Source organism: Lutjanus erythropterus, unplaced genomic scaffold, assembly GCF_056507025.1.
Source record: "Lutjanus erythropterus isolate fLutEry1 unplaced genomic scaffold, fLutEry1.hap2 Scaffold_155, whole genome shotgun sequence".
NCBI classification, from domain to species: Eukaryota; Metazoa; Chordata; class Actinopteri; order Lutjaniformes; family Lutjanidae; genus Lutjanus; species Lutjanus erythropterus.
The window spans coordinates 1,002,781-1,017,098 of record NW_028146632.1 but is presented as its reverse complement, the minus strand read 5'-3'; the positions used below and the strand labels follow the sequence as shown (position 1 = coordinate 1,017,098).

Below are 14,318 nucleotides of genomic sequence, written 5' to 3'. Positions count from 1 at the left end.
TATGACCTAAACACTGATGGCATCACAGAGCCCATGCTAGATCAAAGCACAGGGTCTGTGACGTCATCACATTCCCTTTGATGACATCACAGCCACCTAACATTCTGATGTGTTCACTTGTGTGTGTGTGTGTGTGTGTGTGCGTGTGTGGTGTGTGTGTGTGTGTGTGTACAGACAAGTTATGGGGGTGCAGAGCCTGTAGAGACTCGATGGTGGTACCTTTCGATCCGGAATGTCCGAAAATTGGGCGCCAGAGCCTGGTTTCAAGTCTGTATCACTTTCCCTTCAAAAGTTAATCCACAAAAACCCATGGAGGTATGCACCAGAGTTCTGGTTGACCCACTTCCCGACCTCGTAGAGACTCGATGGTGGTACCGTCGGATCCGGAATGTCCGCAAATGGGGATGCAGAGCTTGATTTCAAGTCTCTACCGCCATTCCTTCAAAAGTTATCCCCTGAAAACCCGTCGAGGTATGCACCAGAGTCCTCGAGGTTCTGGTTGACCCACTTCCCGACCTCGTAGAGACTCGATGGTGGTACCATTGGAACCGGAATGTCCACAAATGGGGGTGCAGAGCTTGGTTTCAAGTCTCTATCACCATCTCTTGAAAAGTTATCCCCCGAAAACCTGATTGGCTAGTGAGCTAAATATGGTTAAAAAAAAAGACTAAAACAATGAATACGCGTAATAGTTTTTTTGTTTTGTTTTTTTTTAAAAAGGTAATTGAGAAACATATGAATTAATAAATGTTTTAAATCTATTTCTACATTTTCATACACAAAGTCTGCACAGTGTGATTTCTCAGCACCTTTAAAATGTGTCTTTGTCCCTGCTTCCTTCGCTTACGGCCATACCACCCTGAACACGCCCGATCTCGTCCGATCTCGGAAGCTAAGCAGGGTCGGGCCTGGTTAGTACTTGGATGGGAGACCGCCTGGGAATACCAGGTGCTGTAAGCTTTTTCAAACAGCAGAGGGCACTGCTGCCTCCTCAGTGGATGCAGATTTTTGTATGTCTCTGGACTCTCAATTACATCAGTTATCAGCCTCACAAAACTATTCCTCATTTCAAGGAGAGAAGAGAATAAGTTGACTGTTCAGAATAATTCTGCTCTCATTAACTCTGGATGATTAGCTCCAAAAACAATAGTCTCTCACTCCCCAAAGACTGTGTGCGCTCATGTAAATACATATAGCATGTAGCTTGAGAAGTATATATGATACAGTCCATCAACAGAAACTATTCCAAAATTAACTACAGTTGTAGATCATTTAATAAAATTTTCCAAATACCCATCATCGATTAGATTTTTCTCTGCAACATGAATGTTATGTGTATCATTTGGAGGTGTAACTGCTGTCCTCAACTCACAGAAACTTTAAACATAGTCAAAGACATGGCCTATGATCTGCAGATTTATTTTTAAATTGCAGCTTTTAGAATAATGTCTATGACATGTTGGACAGCAGGTTTAAGGGTGCAGCAGCTCACTTACCGTAGATGTGGTGAGGTTCTGGTTGACCCACTTCCCGACCTCGTAGAGACTCGATGGTGGTACCGTTGGATCCGGAATGTCTGCAAATGGGGTGGGGGGGAGGGGGGGGGACAGAGCTTGGTTTCAAGTCTCTACCACCTTCCCTTCAAAAGTTATCCCCCGAAAACGTGTCGAGGTATGCACCAGAGTCCTCGAGGTTCTGGTTGACCCACTTCCTGACGTCGTAGAGACTCGATGGTGGTACCATCGGAACCGGAATGTCCGCAAATGGGGGCGCAGAGCTTGGTTTCAAGTCTCTACCACCTTCCCTTCAAAAGTTATCCCCCGAAAACGTGTCGAGGTATGCACCAGAGTCCTCGAGGTTCTGGTTGACCCACTTCTTGACGTCGTAGAGACTCGATGGTGGTACCATCGGAACCGGAATGTCCGCAAATGGGGGCGCAGAGCTTGGTTTCAAGTCTCTACCACCTTCCCTTCAAAAGTTATCCCCCGAAAACATGTCGAGGTATGATAATGACATGGTGGTAGGGTTATGACCTAAACACTGATGGCATCACAGAGCCCATGCTAGATCAAAGCACAGGGTCTGTGACGTCATCACATTCCCTTTGATGACATCACAGCCACCTAACATTCTGATGTGTTCACTTGTGTGTGTGTGTGTGTGTGTGTGCGTGTGTGGTGTGTGTGTGTGTGTGTGTACAGACAAGTTATGGGGGTGCAGAGCCTGTAGAGACTCGATGGTGGTACCTTTCGATCCGGAATGTCCGAAAATTGGGCGCCAGAGCCTGGTTTCAAGTCTGTATCACTTTCCCTTCAAAAGTTAATCCACAAAAACCCATGGAGGTATGCACCAGAGTTCTGGTTGACCCACTTCCCGACCTCGTAGAGACTCGATGGTGGTACCGTCGGATCCGGAATGTCCGCAAATGGGGATGCAGAGCTTGATTTCAAGTCTCTACCGCCATTCCTTCAAAAGTTATCCCCCGAAAACCCGTCGAGGTATGCACCAGAGTCCTCGAGGTTCTGGTTGACCCACTTCCCGACCTCGTAGAGACTCGATGGTGGTACCATTGGAACCGGAATGTCCACAAATGGGGGTGCAGAGCTTGGTTTCAAGTCTCTATCACCATCTCTTGAAAAGTTATCCCCCGAAAACCTGATTGGCTAGTGAGCTAAATATGGTTAAAAAAAAAGACTAAAACAATGAATACGCGTAATAGTTTTTTTGTTTTGTTTTTTTTTAAAAAGGTAATTGAGAAACATATGAATTAATAAATGTTTTAAATCTATTTCTACATTTTCATACACAAAGTCTGCACAGTGTGATTTCTCAGCACCTTTAAAATGTGTCTTTGTCCCTGCTTCCTTCGCTTACGGCCATACCACCCTGAACACGCCCGATCTCGTCCGATCTCGGAAGCTAAGCAGGGTCGGGCCTGGTTAGTACTTGGATGGGAGACCGCCTGGGAATACCAGGTGCTGTAAGCTTTTTCAAACAGCAGAGGGCGCTGCTGCCTCCTCAGTGGATGCAGATTTTTGTATGTCTCTGGACTCTCAATTACATCAGTTATCAGCCTCACAAAACTATTCCTTATTTCAAGGAGAGAAGAGAATAAGTTGACTGTTCAGAATAATTCTGCTCTCATTAACTCTGGATGATTAGCTCCAAAAACAATAGTCTCTCACTCCCCAAAGACTGTGTGCGCTCATGTAAATACATATAGCATGTAGCTTGAGAAGTATATATGATACAGTCCATCAACAGAAACTATTCCAAAATTAACTACAGTTGTAGATCATTTAATAAAATTTTCCAAATACCCATCATCGATTAGATTTTTCTCTGCAACATGAATGTTATGTGTATCATTTGGAGGTGTAACTGCTGTCCTCAACTCACAGAAACTTTAAACATAGTCAAAGACATGGCCTATGATCTGCAGATTTATTTTTAAATTGCAGCTTTTAGAATAATGTCTATGACATGTTGGACAGCAGGTTTAAGGGTGCAGCAGCTCACTTACCGTAGATGTGGTGAGGTTCTGGTTGACCCACTTCCCGACCTCGTAGAGACTCGATGGTGGTACCGTTGGATCCGGAATGTCTGCAAATGGGGTGGGGGGGAGGGGGGGGGGACAGAGCTTGGTTTCAAGTCTCTACCACCTTCCCTTCAAAAGTTATCCCCCGAAAACGTGTCGAGGTATGCACCAGAGTCCTCGAGGTTCTGGTTGACCCACTTCCTGACGTCGTAGAGACTCGATGGTGGTACCATCGGAACCGGAATGTCCGCAAATGGGGGCGCAGAGCTTGGTTTCAAGTCTCTACCACCTTCCCTTCAAAAGTTATCCCCCGAAAACGTGTCGAGGTATGCACCAGAGTCCTCGAGGTTCTGGTTGACCCACTTCCTGACGTCGTAGAGACTCGATGGTGGTACCATCGGAACCGGAATGTCCGCAAATGGGGGCGCAGAGCTTGGTTTCAAGTCTCTACCACCTTCCCTTCAAAAGTTATCCCCCGAAAACATGTCGAGGTATGATAATGACATGGTGGTAGGGTTATGACCTAAACACTGATGGCATCACAGAGCCCATGCTAGATCAAAGCACAGGGTCTGTGACGTCATCACATTCCCTTTGATGACATCACAGCCACCTAACATTCTGATGTGTTCACTTGTGTGTGTGTGTGTGTGTGCGTGCGTGTGTGGTGTGTGTGTGTGTGTGTGTGTGTACAGACAAGTTATGGGGGTGCAGAGCCTGTAGAGACTCGATGGTGGTACCTTTCGATCCGGAATGTCCGAAAATTGGGCGCCAGAGCCTGGTTTCAAGTCTGTATCACTTTCCCTTCAAAAGTTAATCCACAAAAACCCATGGAGGTATGCACCAGAGTTCTGGTTGACCCACTTCCCGACCTCGTAGAGACTCGATGGTGGTACCGTCGGATCCGGAATGTCCGCAAATGGGGATGCAGAGCTTGATTTCAAGTCTCTACCGCCATCCCTTCAAAAGTTATCCCCCGAAAACCCGTCGAGGTATGCACCAGAGTCCTCGAGGTTCTGGTTGACCCACTTCCCGACCTCGTAGAGACTCGATGGTGGTACCATTGGAACCGGAATGTCCGCAAATGGGGGTGCAGAGCTTGGTTTCAAGTCTCTATCACCATCCCTTGAAAAGTTATCCCCCGAAAACCTGATTGGCTAGTGAGCTAAATATGGTTAAAAAAAAGACTAAAACAATGAATACGCGTAATAGTTTTTTTGTTTTGTTTTTTTTTAAAAAGGTAATTGAGAAACATATGAATTAATAAATGTTTTAAATCTATTTCTACATTTTCATACACAAAGTCTGCACAGTGTGATTTCTCAGCACCTTTAAAATGTGTCTTTGTCCCTACTTCCTTCGCTTACGGCCATACCACCCTGAACACGCCCGATCTCGTCCGATCTCGGAAGCTAAGCAGGGTCGGGCCTGGTTAGTACTTGGATGGGAGACCGCCTGGGAATACCAGGTGCTGTAAGCTTTTTCAAACAGCAGAGGGCGCTGCTGCCTCCTCAGTGGATGCAGATTTTTGTATGTCTCTGGACTCTCAATTACATCAGTTATCAGCCTCACAAAACTATTCCTTATTTCAAGGAGAGAAGAGAATAAGTTGACTGTTCAGAATAATTCTGCTCTCATTAACTCTGGATGATTAGCTCCAAAAACAATAGTCTCTCACTCCCCAAAGACTGTGTGCGCTCATGTAAATACATATAGCATGTAGCTTGAGAAGTATATATGATACAGTCCATCAACAGAAACTATTCCAAAATTAACTACAGTTGTAGATCATTTAATAAAATTTTCCAAATACCCATCATCGATTAGATTTTTCTCTGCAACATGAATGTTATGTGTATCATTTGGAGGTGTAACTGCTGTCCTCAACTCACAGAAACTTTAAACATAGTCAAAGACATGGCCTATGATCTGCAGATTTATTTTTAAATTGCAGCTTTTAGAATAATGTCTATGACATGTTGGACAGCAGGTTTAAGGGTGCAGCAGCTCACTTACCGTAGATGTGGTGAGGTTCTGGTTGACCCACTTCCCGACCTCGTAGAGACTCGATGGTGGTACCGTTGGATCCGGAATGTCTGCAAATGGGGTGGGTGGGGGGGTGGGGGGACAGAGCTTGGTTTCAAGTCTCTACCACCTTCCCTTCAAAAGTTATCCCCCGAAAACGTGTCGAGGTATGCACCAGAGTCCTCGAGGTTCTGGTTGACCCACTTCCTGACGTCGTAGAGACTCGATGGTGGTACCATCGGAACCGGAATGTCCGCAAATGGGGGCGCAGAGCTTGGTTTCAAGTCTCTACCACCTTCCCTTCAAAAGTTATCCCCCGAAAACGTGTCGAGGTATGCACCAGAGTCCTCGAGGTTCTGGTTGACCCACTTCCTGACGTCGTAGAGACTCGATGGTGGTACCATCGGAACCGGAATGTCCGCAAATGGGGGCGCAGAGCTTGGTTTCAAGTCTCTACCACCTTCCCTTCAAAAGTTATCCCCCGAAAACATGTCGAGGTATGATAATGACATGGTGGTAGGGTTATGACCTAAACACTGATGGCATCACAGAGCCCATGCTAGATCAAAGCACAGGGTCTGTGACGTCATCACATTCCCTTTGATGACATCACAGCCACCTAACATTCTGATGTGTTCACTTGTGTGTGTGTGTGTGTGTGCGTGTGTGTGTGGTGTGTGTGTGTGTGTGTGTGTGTACAGACAAGTTATGGGGGTGCAGAGCCTGTAGAGACTCGATGGTGGTACCTTTCGATCCGGAATGTCCGAAAATTGGGCGCCAGAGCCTGGTTTCAAGTCTGTATCACTTTCCCTTCAAAAGTTAATCCACAAAAACCCATGGAGGTATGCACCAGAGTTCTGGTTGACCCACTTCCCGACCTCGTAGAGACTCGATGGTGGTACCGTCGGATCCGGAATGTCCGCAAATGGGGATGCAGAGCTTGATTTCAAGTCTCTACCGCCATCCCTTCAAAAGTTATCCCCCGAAAACCCGTCGAGGTATGCACCAGAGTCCTCGAGGTTCTGGTTGACCCACTTCCCGACCTCGTAGAGACTCGATGGTGGTACCATTGGAACCGGAATGTCCGCAAATGGGGGTGCAGAGCTTGGTTTCAAGTCTCTATCACCATCCCTTGAAAAGTTATCCCCCGAAAACCTGATTGGCTAGTGAGCTAAATATGGTTAAAAAAAAGACTAAAACAATGAATACGCGTAATAGTTTTTTTGTTTTGTTTTTTTTTAAAAAGGTAATTGAGAAACATATGAATTAATAAATGTTTTAAATCTATTTCTACATTTTCATACACAAAGTCTGCACAGTGTGATTTCTCAGCACCTTTAAAATGTGTCTTTGTCCCTGCTTCCTTCGCTTACGGCCATACCACCCTGAATACGCCCGATCTCGGAAGCTAAGCAGGGTCGGGCCTGGGTAGTACTTGGATGGGAGACCGCCTGGGAATACCAGGTGCTGTAAGCTTTTTCAAACAGCAGAGGGCGCTGCTGCCTCCTCAGTGGATGCAGATTTTTGTATGTCTCTGGACTCTCAATTACATCAGTTATCAGCCTCACAAAACTATTCCTTATTTCAAGGAGAGAAGAGAATAAGTTGACTGTTCAGAATAATTCTGCTCTCATTAACTCTGGATGATTAGCTCCAAAAACAATAGTCTCTCACTCCCCAAAGACTGTGTGCGCTCATGTAAATACATATAGCATGTAGCTTGAGAAGTATATATGATACAGTCCATCAACAGAAACTATTCCAAAATTAACTACAGTTGTAGATCATTTAATAAAATTTTCCAAATACCCATCATCGATTAGATTTTTCTCTGCAACATGAATGTTATGTGTATCATTTGGAGGTGTAACTGCTGTCCTCAACTCACAGAAACTTTAAACATAGTCAAAGACATGGCCTATGATCTGCAGATTTATTTTTAAATTGCAGCTTTTAGAATAATGTCTATGACATGTTGGACAGCAGGTTTAAGGGTGCAGCAGCTCACTTACCGTAGATGTGGTGAGGTTCTGGTTGACCCACTTCCCGACCTCGTAGAGACTCGATGGTGGTACCGTTGGATCCGGAATGTCTGCAAATGGGGTGGGGGTGGGGGGGGGGGGGGGGGGGCAGAGCTTGGTTTCAAGTCTCTACCACCTTCCCTTCAAAAGTTATCCCCCGAAAACATGTCGAGGTATGATAATGACATGGTGCTAAGATTATAACCTAACACTGATGTCATCACAGAGCCCATGCTAGATCAAAGCACAGGGTCTGTGACGTCATCACATTCCCTTTGATGACATCACAGCCACCTAACATTCTGATGTGTTCACTTGTGTGTGTGTGTGTGTGTGTGTGTGTGTGTGTGGGTGGGTGAGTGTGTGTGTGGGTGTATGTGTACAGACAAAGTTATGGGGGTGCAGAGCCTGCTTGCAAGTCTGTACCACATTCACTTCAAAAGTTATTCCACAAAAACCCATCGAGGTATGCACCAGAGTCCTTGAGGTTCTACTTGACCCACTTCCGAACCTTGTAGAGACTCGATGGTGGTACCCTTGGATCCGGAATGTCCAAAAATGGTGGTGCAGAGCTTAGTTTCACGTCTCTACCACCATCCCTTCAAAAGTTATCCCCCGAAACCAGTCGAGGTATGCACCAGAGTCCTCAAGGTTCTGGTTGACCCACTTCCCGACCGCGTAGAGGCTCCAGGTTTGCACCGTTGGATCCGGAATGTCCAAAAATGGGGGTGCAGAGCTTGGTTTCAAGTCTCTACCACCTTCCCTTCAAAAGTTATCCCCCGAAAACCAGTGGAGGTATGATAATGACATGGTGCTAGGATTATAACCTAACACTGATGTCATCACAGAGCCCATGCTAGATCAAAGCACAGGGTCTGTGACGTCATCACATTCCCTTTGATGACATCACAGCCACCTAACATTCTGATGTGTTCACTTGTGTGTGTGTGTGTGGGTGGGTGAGTGTGTGTGTGGGTGTGTGTGTACAGACAAAGTTATGGGGGTGCAGAGCCTGCTTGCAAGTCTGTACCACATTCACTTCAAAAGTTATTCCACAAAAACCCATCGAGGTATGCACCAGAGTCCTCGAGGTTCTAGTTGACCCACTTCCCAAACTTGTAGAGACTCGATGGTGGTACCCTTGGATCCGGAATGTCCAAAAATGGGGGTGCAGAGCTTAGTTTCACGTCTCTACCACCTTTCCTTCAAACGTTATCCTCCGAAAACCCATCGAGGTATGCACCAGAGTCCTCAAGGTTCTGGTTGACCCTCTTACCGACGTCGTAGAGACTCGAGGGTGGTACCGTTGGATCCGGAATGTCCAAAAATGGGGGTGCAGAGCTTGGTTTCAAGTCTCTACCACCTTTCCTTCAAACGTTATCCTCCGAAAACCCATCGAGGTATGTACCAGAGTCCTCAAGGTTCTGGTTCAGTCCCTTCCCGACCTCGTAGAGACTCGATGGTGGCACCGTTGGATCCGGAATGCTCAAAAATGGTGGTGCAGAGCTTGGTTTCAAGTCTCTACCACCATCCCTTCAAACGTTATCCTCCGACAACCCATCAAGGTATGCACCAGAGTCCTCAAGGTTCTGGTTCAGTCCCTTCCCGACCTCGTAGAGACTGGATGGTCGCACCGTTGGATCCGGAATGTCCAAAAATGGGGGTGCAGAGCTTGGTTTCAAGTCTCTACCACCATCCCTTCAAAAGTTATCCCCCGAAAACCAGTGGATGTATGATAATGAAATGGTGCTAGGATTATAACCTAACACTGATGTCATCACAGAGCCCATGCTAGATCAAAGCACAGGGTCTGTGACGTCAACACATTCCCTTTGATGACATCACAGCCACCTAACATTCTGATGTGTTCACTTGTGTGTGTGGGTGTGTGTGTACAGACAAAGTTATGGGGGTGCAGAGCCTGCTTGCAAGTCTGTACCACATTCACTTCAAAAGTTATTCCACAAAAACCCATCGAGGTATGCACCAGAGTCCTCGAGGTTCTAGTTGACCCACTTCCCAACCTTGTAGAGACTCGATGGTGGTACCCTTGGATCCGGAATGTCCAAAAATGGGGGTGCAGAGCTTAGTTTCACGTCTCTACCACCATCCCTTCAAACGTTATCCTCCGAAAACCCATCGAGGTATGCACCAGAGTCCTCAAGGTTCTGGTTGACCCACTTACCGAGCTCGTAGAGACTCGAGGGTGGCACCGTTGGATCCGGAATGTCCAAAAATGGGGGTGCAGAGCTTGGTTTCAAGTCTCTACCACCATCCCTTCAAAAGTTATCCCCCGAAACCAGTCGAGGTATGCACCAGAGTCCTCAAGGTTCTGGTTGACCCACTTCCCGACGTCGTAGAGACTCGAGGTTGGCACTGTTGGATCCGGAATGTCCGAAAATAGGGGTGCAGAGCTTGGTTTAAAGTCTCTACCACCATTCCTTCAAAAGTTATCCCCCGAAAACCAGTGGAGGTATGATAATGACATGGTGCTAGGATTATAACCTAACACTGATGTCATCACAGAGCCCATGCTAGATCAAAGCACAGGGTGTGTGACGTCATCACATTCCCTTTGATGACATCACAGCCACCTAACATTCTGAGGTGTTCACTTGTGTGTGTGTGTGTGTGTGTGTGTGTGTGTGTGTGTGGGTGGGTGAGTGTGTGTGTGGGTGTGTGTGTACAGACAAAGTTATGGGGGTGCAGAGCCTGTTTGCAAGTCTGTACCACATTCACTTCAAAAGTTATTCCACAAAAACCCATCGAGGTATGCACCAGAGTCCTCGAGGTTCTAGTTGACCCACTTCCCAACCTTGTAGAGACTCGATGGTGGTACCCTTGGGTCCGGAATGTCCAAAAATGGGGGTGCAGAGCTTAGTTTCACGTCTCTACCACCATCCCTTCAAACGTTATCCTCCGAAAACCCATCGAGGTATGCACCAGAGTCCTCAAGCTTCTGGTTCAGTCCCTTGCCGACCTCGTAGAGACTTGGTGTTGGCACCGTTGGATCCGGAATGCTCAAAAATGGGGGTGCAGAGCTTGCTTTCAAGTCTCTACCACCTTTCTTTCAAACGTTATCCTCCGAAAACCCATCGAGGTATGCACCAGAGTCCTCAAGGTTCTGGTTCAGTCCCTTCCCGACCTCGTAGAGACTCGATGGTGGCACCGTTGAATCCGGAGTGTCCAAAAACGGGGGTGTAGAGCTTGGTTTCAAGTCTCTACCACCATCCCTTCAAAAGTAATCCCCCGAAACCAGTCGAGGTATGCACCAGAGTCCTCAAGGTTCTGGTTGACCCACTTTCCGACCTCGTAGAGAATCGAGGGTGGCACCGTTGGATCCAGTGCTCAAAAATGGGGGTGCAGAGTTTGCTTTCAAGTCTCTACCACCATCCCTTCAAACGTTATCCTCCGAAAACCCATCGAGGTATGCACCAGAGTCCTCAAGGTTCTGGTTCAGTCCCTTCCCGACCTCGTAGAGACTCGATGGTGGCACCGTTGAATCCGGAATGTCCAAAAACGGGGGTGTAGAGCTTGGTTTCAAGTCTCTACCACCATCCCTTCAAAAGTTATTCCCCGAAACCAGTCGAGGTATGCACCAGAGTCCTCAAGGTTCTGGTTGACCCACTTACCGACCTCGTAGAGACTCGAGGGTGGCACCGTTGGATCCGGAATGTCCAAAAATGGGGGTGCAGAGCTTGGTTTCCAGTCTCTACCACCATCCCTTCAAAAGTTATCCCCCGAAACCAGTCGAGGTTTGCACCAGAGTCCTCAAGGTTCTGGTTGACCCACTTACCGACCTCGTAGAGACTCGAGGGTGGCACCGTTGGATCCGGAATGTCCAAAAATGGGGGTGCAGAGCTTGGTTTCAAGTCTCTACCACCATCCTTTCAAAAGTTATCCCACGAAAACCAGTGGAGGTATGATAATGACATGGTGCTAGGATTATAACCTAACAGTGATGTCATCACAGAGCCCATGCTAGATCAAAGCACAGGGTCTGTGACGTCATCACATTCCCTTTGATGACATCACAGCCACCTAACATTCTGATGTGTTCACTTGTGTGTGTGTGTGTGTGTGTGTGTGTGGGTGGGTGAGTGTGTGTGTGGGTGTGTGTGTACAGACAAAGTTATGGGGGTGCAGAGCCTGCTTGCAAGTCTGTACCACATTCACTTCAAAAGTTATTCCACAAAAACCCATCGAGGTATGCACCAGAGTCCTCGAGGTTCTAGTTGACCCACTTCCCAACCTTGTAGAGACTCGATGGTGGTACCCTTGGATCCGAAATGTCCGAAAATGGGGGTGCAGAGCTTAGTTTCACGTCTCTACCACCTTTCCTTCAAACGTTATCCTCCGAAAACCCATCGAGGTATGCACCAGAGTCCTCAAGGTTCTGGTTCAGTCCCTTCCCGACCTCGTAGAGACTCGATGGTGGCACCGTTGAATCCGGAATGTCCAAAAATGGGGGTGTAGAGCTTGGTTTCAAGTCTCTACCACCATCCCTTCAAAAGTTATCCCCCGAAACCAGTCGAGATATGCACCAGAGTCCTCAAGGTTCTGGTTGACCCACTTACCGACCTCGTAGAGACTCGTGGGTGGCACCGTTGGATCCGGAATGTCCAAAAATGGGGGTGCAGAGCTTGGTTTCAAGTCTCTACCACCATCCCTTCAAAAGTTATCCCCCGAAACCAGTCGAGGTATGCACCAGAGTCCTCAAGGTTCTGGTTCAGTCCCTTCCCGACCTCGTAGAGACTCGATGGTGGCACCGTTAAATCCGAAATGTCCAGAAATGTGGGTGCAGAGCTTGGTTTCAAGTCTCTACCACCGTCCCTTCAAAAGTTATCAACCGAAACCAGTCGAGGTATCCACCAGAGTCCTCAAGGTTCTGGTTGACCCACTTCCCGACCTCGTAGAGACTCGACGTTGGCACCGTTGGATCCGGAATGTCCAAAAATGGGGGTGCAGAGCTTGGTTTCCAGTCTCTACCACCATCCCTTCAAAAGTTATCCCCCGAAACCAGTCGAGGTTTGCACCAGAGTCCTCAAGGTTCTGGTTGACCCTCTTACCGACCTCGTAGAGACTCGAGGGTGGCACCGTTGGATCCGGAATGCCCAAAAATGGGGGTGCAGAGCTTGGTTTCAAGTCTCTACCACCATCATTTCAAAAGTTATCCCCCGAAAACCAGTGGAGGTACGATAATGACATGGTGCTAGGATTATAACCTAACACTGATGTCATCACAGAGCCCATGCTAGATCAAAGCACCGGGTCTGTGACGTCATCACATTCCCCTTGATGACATCACAGCCACCTAACATTCTGATGTGTTCACTTGTGTGTGTGTGTGTGTGTGTGTGTGTGTGGGTGGGTGAGTGTGTGCGTGGGTGTGTGTGTACAGACAAAGTTATGGGGGTGCAGAGCCTGCTTGCAAGTCTGTACCACATTCACTTCAAAAGTTATTCCACAAAAACCCATCGAGGTATGCACCAGAGTCCTCGAGGTTCTAGTTGACCCACTTCCCAACCTTGTAGAGACTCGATGGTGGTACCCTTGGATCCGGAATGTCCAAAAATAGGGGTGCAGAGCTTAGTTTCACGTCTCTACCACCTTTCCTTCAAACGTTATCCTCCGAAAACCCATCGAGGTATGCACCAGAGTCCTCAAGGTTCTGGTTCAGTCCCTTCCCGACCTCGTAGAGACTCGATGGTGGCACCGTTGGATCCGGAATGCTCAAAAATGGGGGTGCAGAGCTTGCTTTCAAGTCTCTACCACCATCCCTTCAAACGTTATCCTCCGAAACCAGTCGAGATATGCACCAGAGTCCTCAAGGTTCTGGTTGACCCACTTACCGACCTCGTAGAGACTCGTGGGTGGCACCGTTGGATCCGGAATGTCCAAAAATGGGGGTGCAGAGCTTGGTTTCAAGTCTCTACCACCATCCCTCCAAAAGTTATCCCCCGAAACCAGTCGAGGTATGCACCAGAGTCCTCAAGGTTCTGGTTGACCCACTTCCAGACCTCGTAGAGACTCGATGGTGGCACCGTTGGATCCGGAATGCTCAAAAATGGGGGTGCAGAGTTTGCTTTCAAGTCTCTACCACCATCCCTTCAAACGTTATCCTCCGAAAACCCATCGAGGTATGCACCAGAGTCCTCAAGGTTCTGGTTCAGTCCCTTCCCAACCTCGTAGAGACTCGATGGTGGCACCGTTGGATCCGGAATGTCCAAAAATGGGGGTGCAGAGCTTGGTTTCACGTCTCTAGCACCTTTCCTTCAAACGTTATCCTCCGAAAACCCATCGAGGTATGCACCAGAGTCCTCAAGGTTCTAGTTCAGTCCCTTTCCAACCTCGTAGAGACTCGATGGTGGCACCGTTGGATCCGGAATGCTCAAAAATGGGGGTGCAGAGCTTGCTTTCAAGTCTCTACCACCATCCCTTCAAAATTTATCCCCCGAAACCACTCGAGGCATGCGCCAGAGTCCTCAAGGTTCTGGTTGACCCACTTACCGACCTCGTAGAGACTCGAGGGTGGCACCGTTGGATCCGGAATGTCCAAAAATGGGGGTGCAGAGCTTGGTTTCTGTTGTTGAATTTGCCTCACTTGCCTCACTAGCTCTTAGATTGTTCCCTGAGTCTCTCTTTATATGGGTGACAATGCAGTCGTGAAGGGTCCAGTCATAGGTCATCTAACCTGAACAGGCACACTAGTAGTTGGTCACTCTGCACAACTA

General features: G+C 47.7%; 3 non-coding genes and 1 pseudogene across 3 annotated transcripts; all 4 read left to right on the top strand.

Moving 5' to 3' along the window:
- The first annotated feature begins 841 nt into the window (after positions 1 to 841).
- On the top strand, positions 842 to 960 carry LOC146304345 (5S ribosomal RNA). The gene has a single exon (XR_014769403.1). It is a non-coding gene; the product is annotated as a 5S ribosomal RNA (ribosomal RNA).
- Positions 961 to 2,868: 1,908 nt separating this feature from the next.
- Positions 2,869 to 2,987, top strand: LOC146304344 (5S ribosomal RNA). Its single transcript, XR_014769402.1, has one exon. It is a non-coding gene; the product is annotated as a 5S ribosomal RNA (ribosomal RNA).
- Positions 2,988 to 4,899: 1,912 nt separating this feature from the next.
- Positions 4,900 to 5,018, top strand: LOC146304343 (5S ribosomal RNA). The gene has a single exon (XR_014769397.1). It is a non-coding gene; the product is annotated as a 5S ribosomal RNA (ribosomal RNA).
- A 1,912-nt stretch (positions 5,019 to 6,930) lies between these two features.
- LOC146304342 (5S ribosomal RNA) lies at positions 6,931 to 7,039 on the top strand (annotated as a pseudogene).
- The last annotated feature ends 7,279 nt before the right edge of the window (positions 7,040 to 14,318 follow it).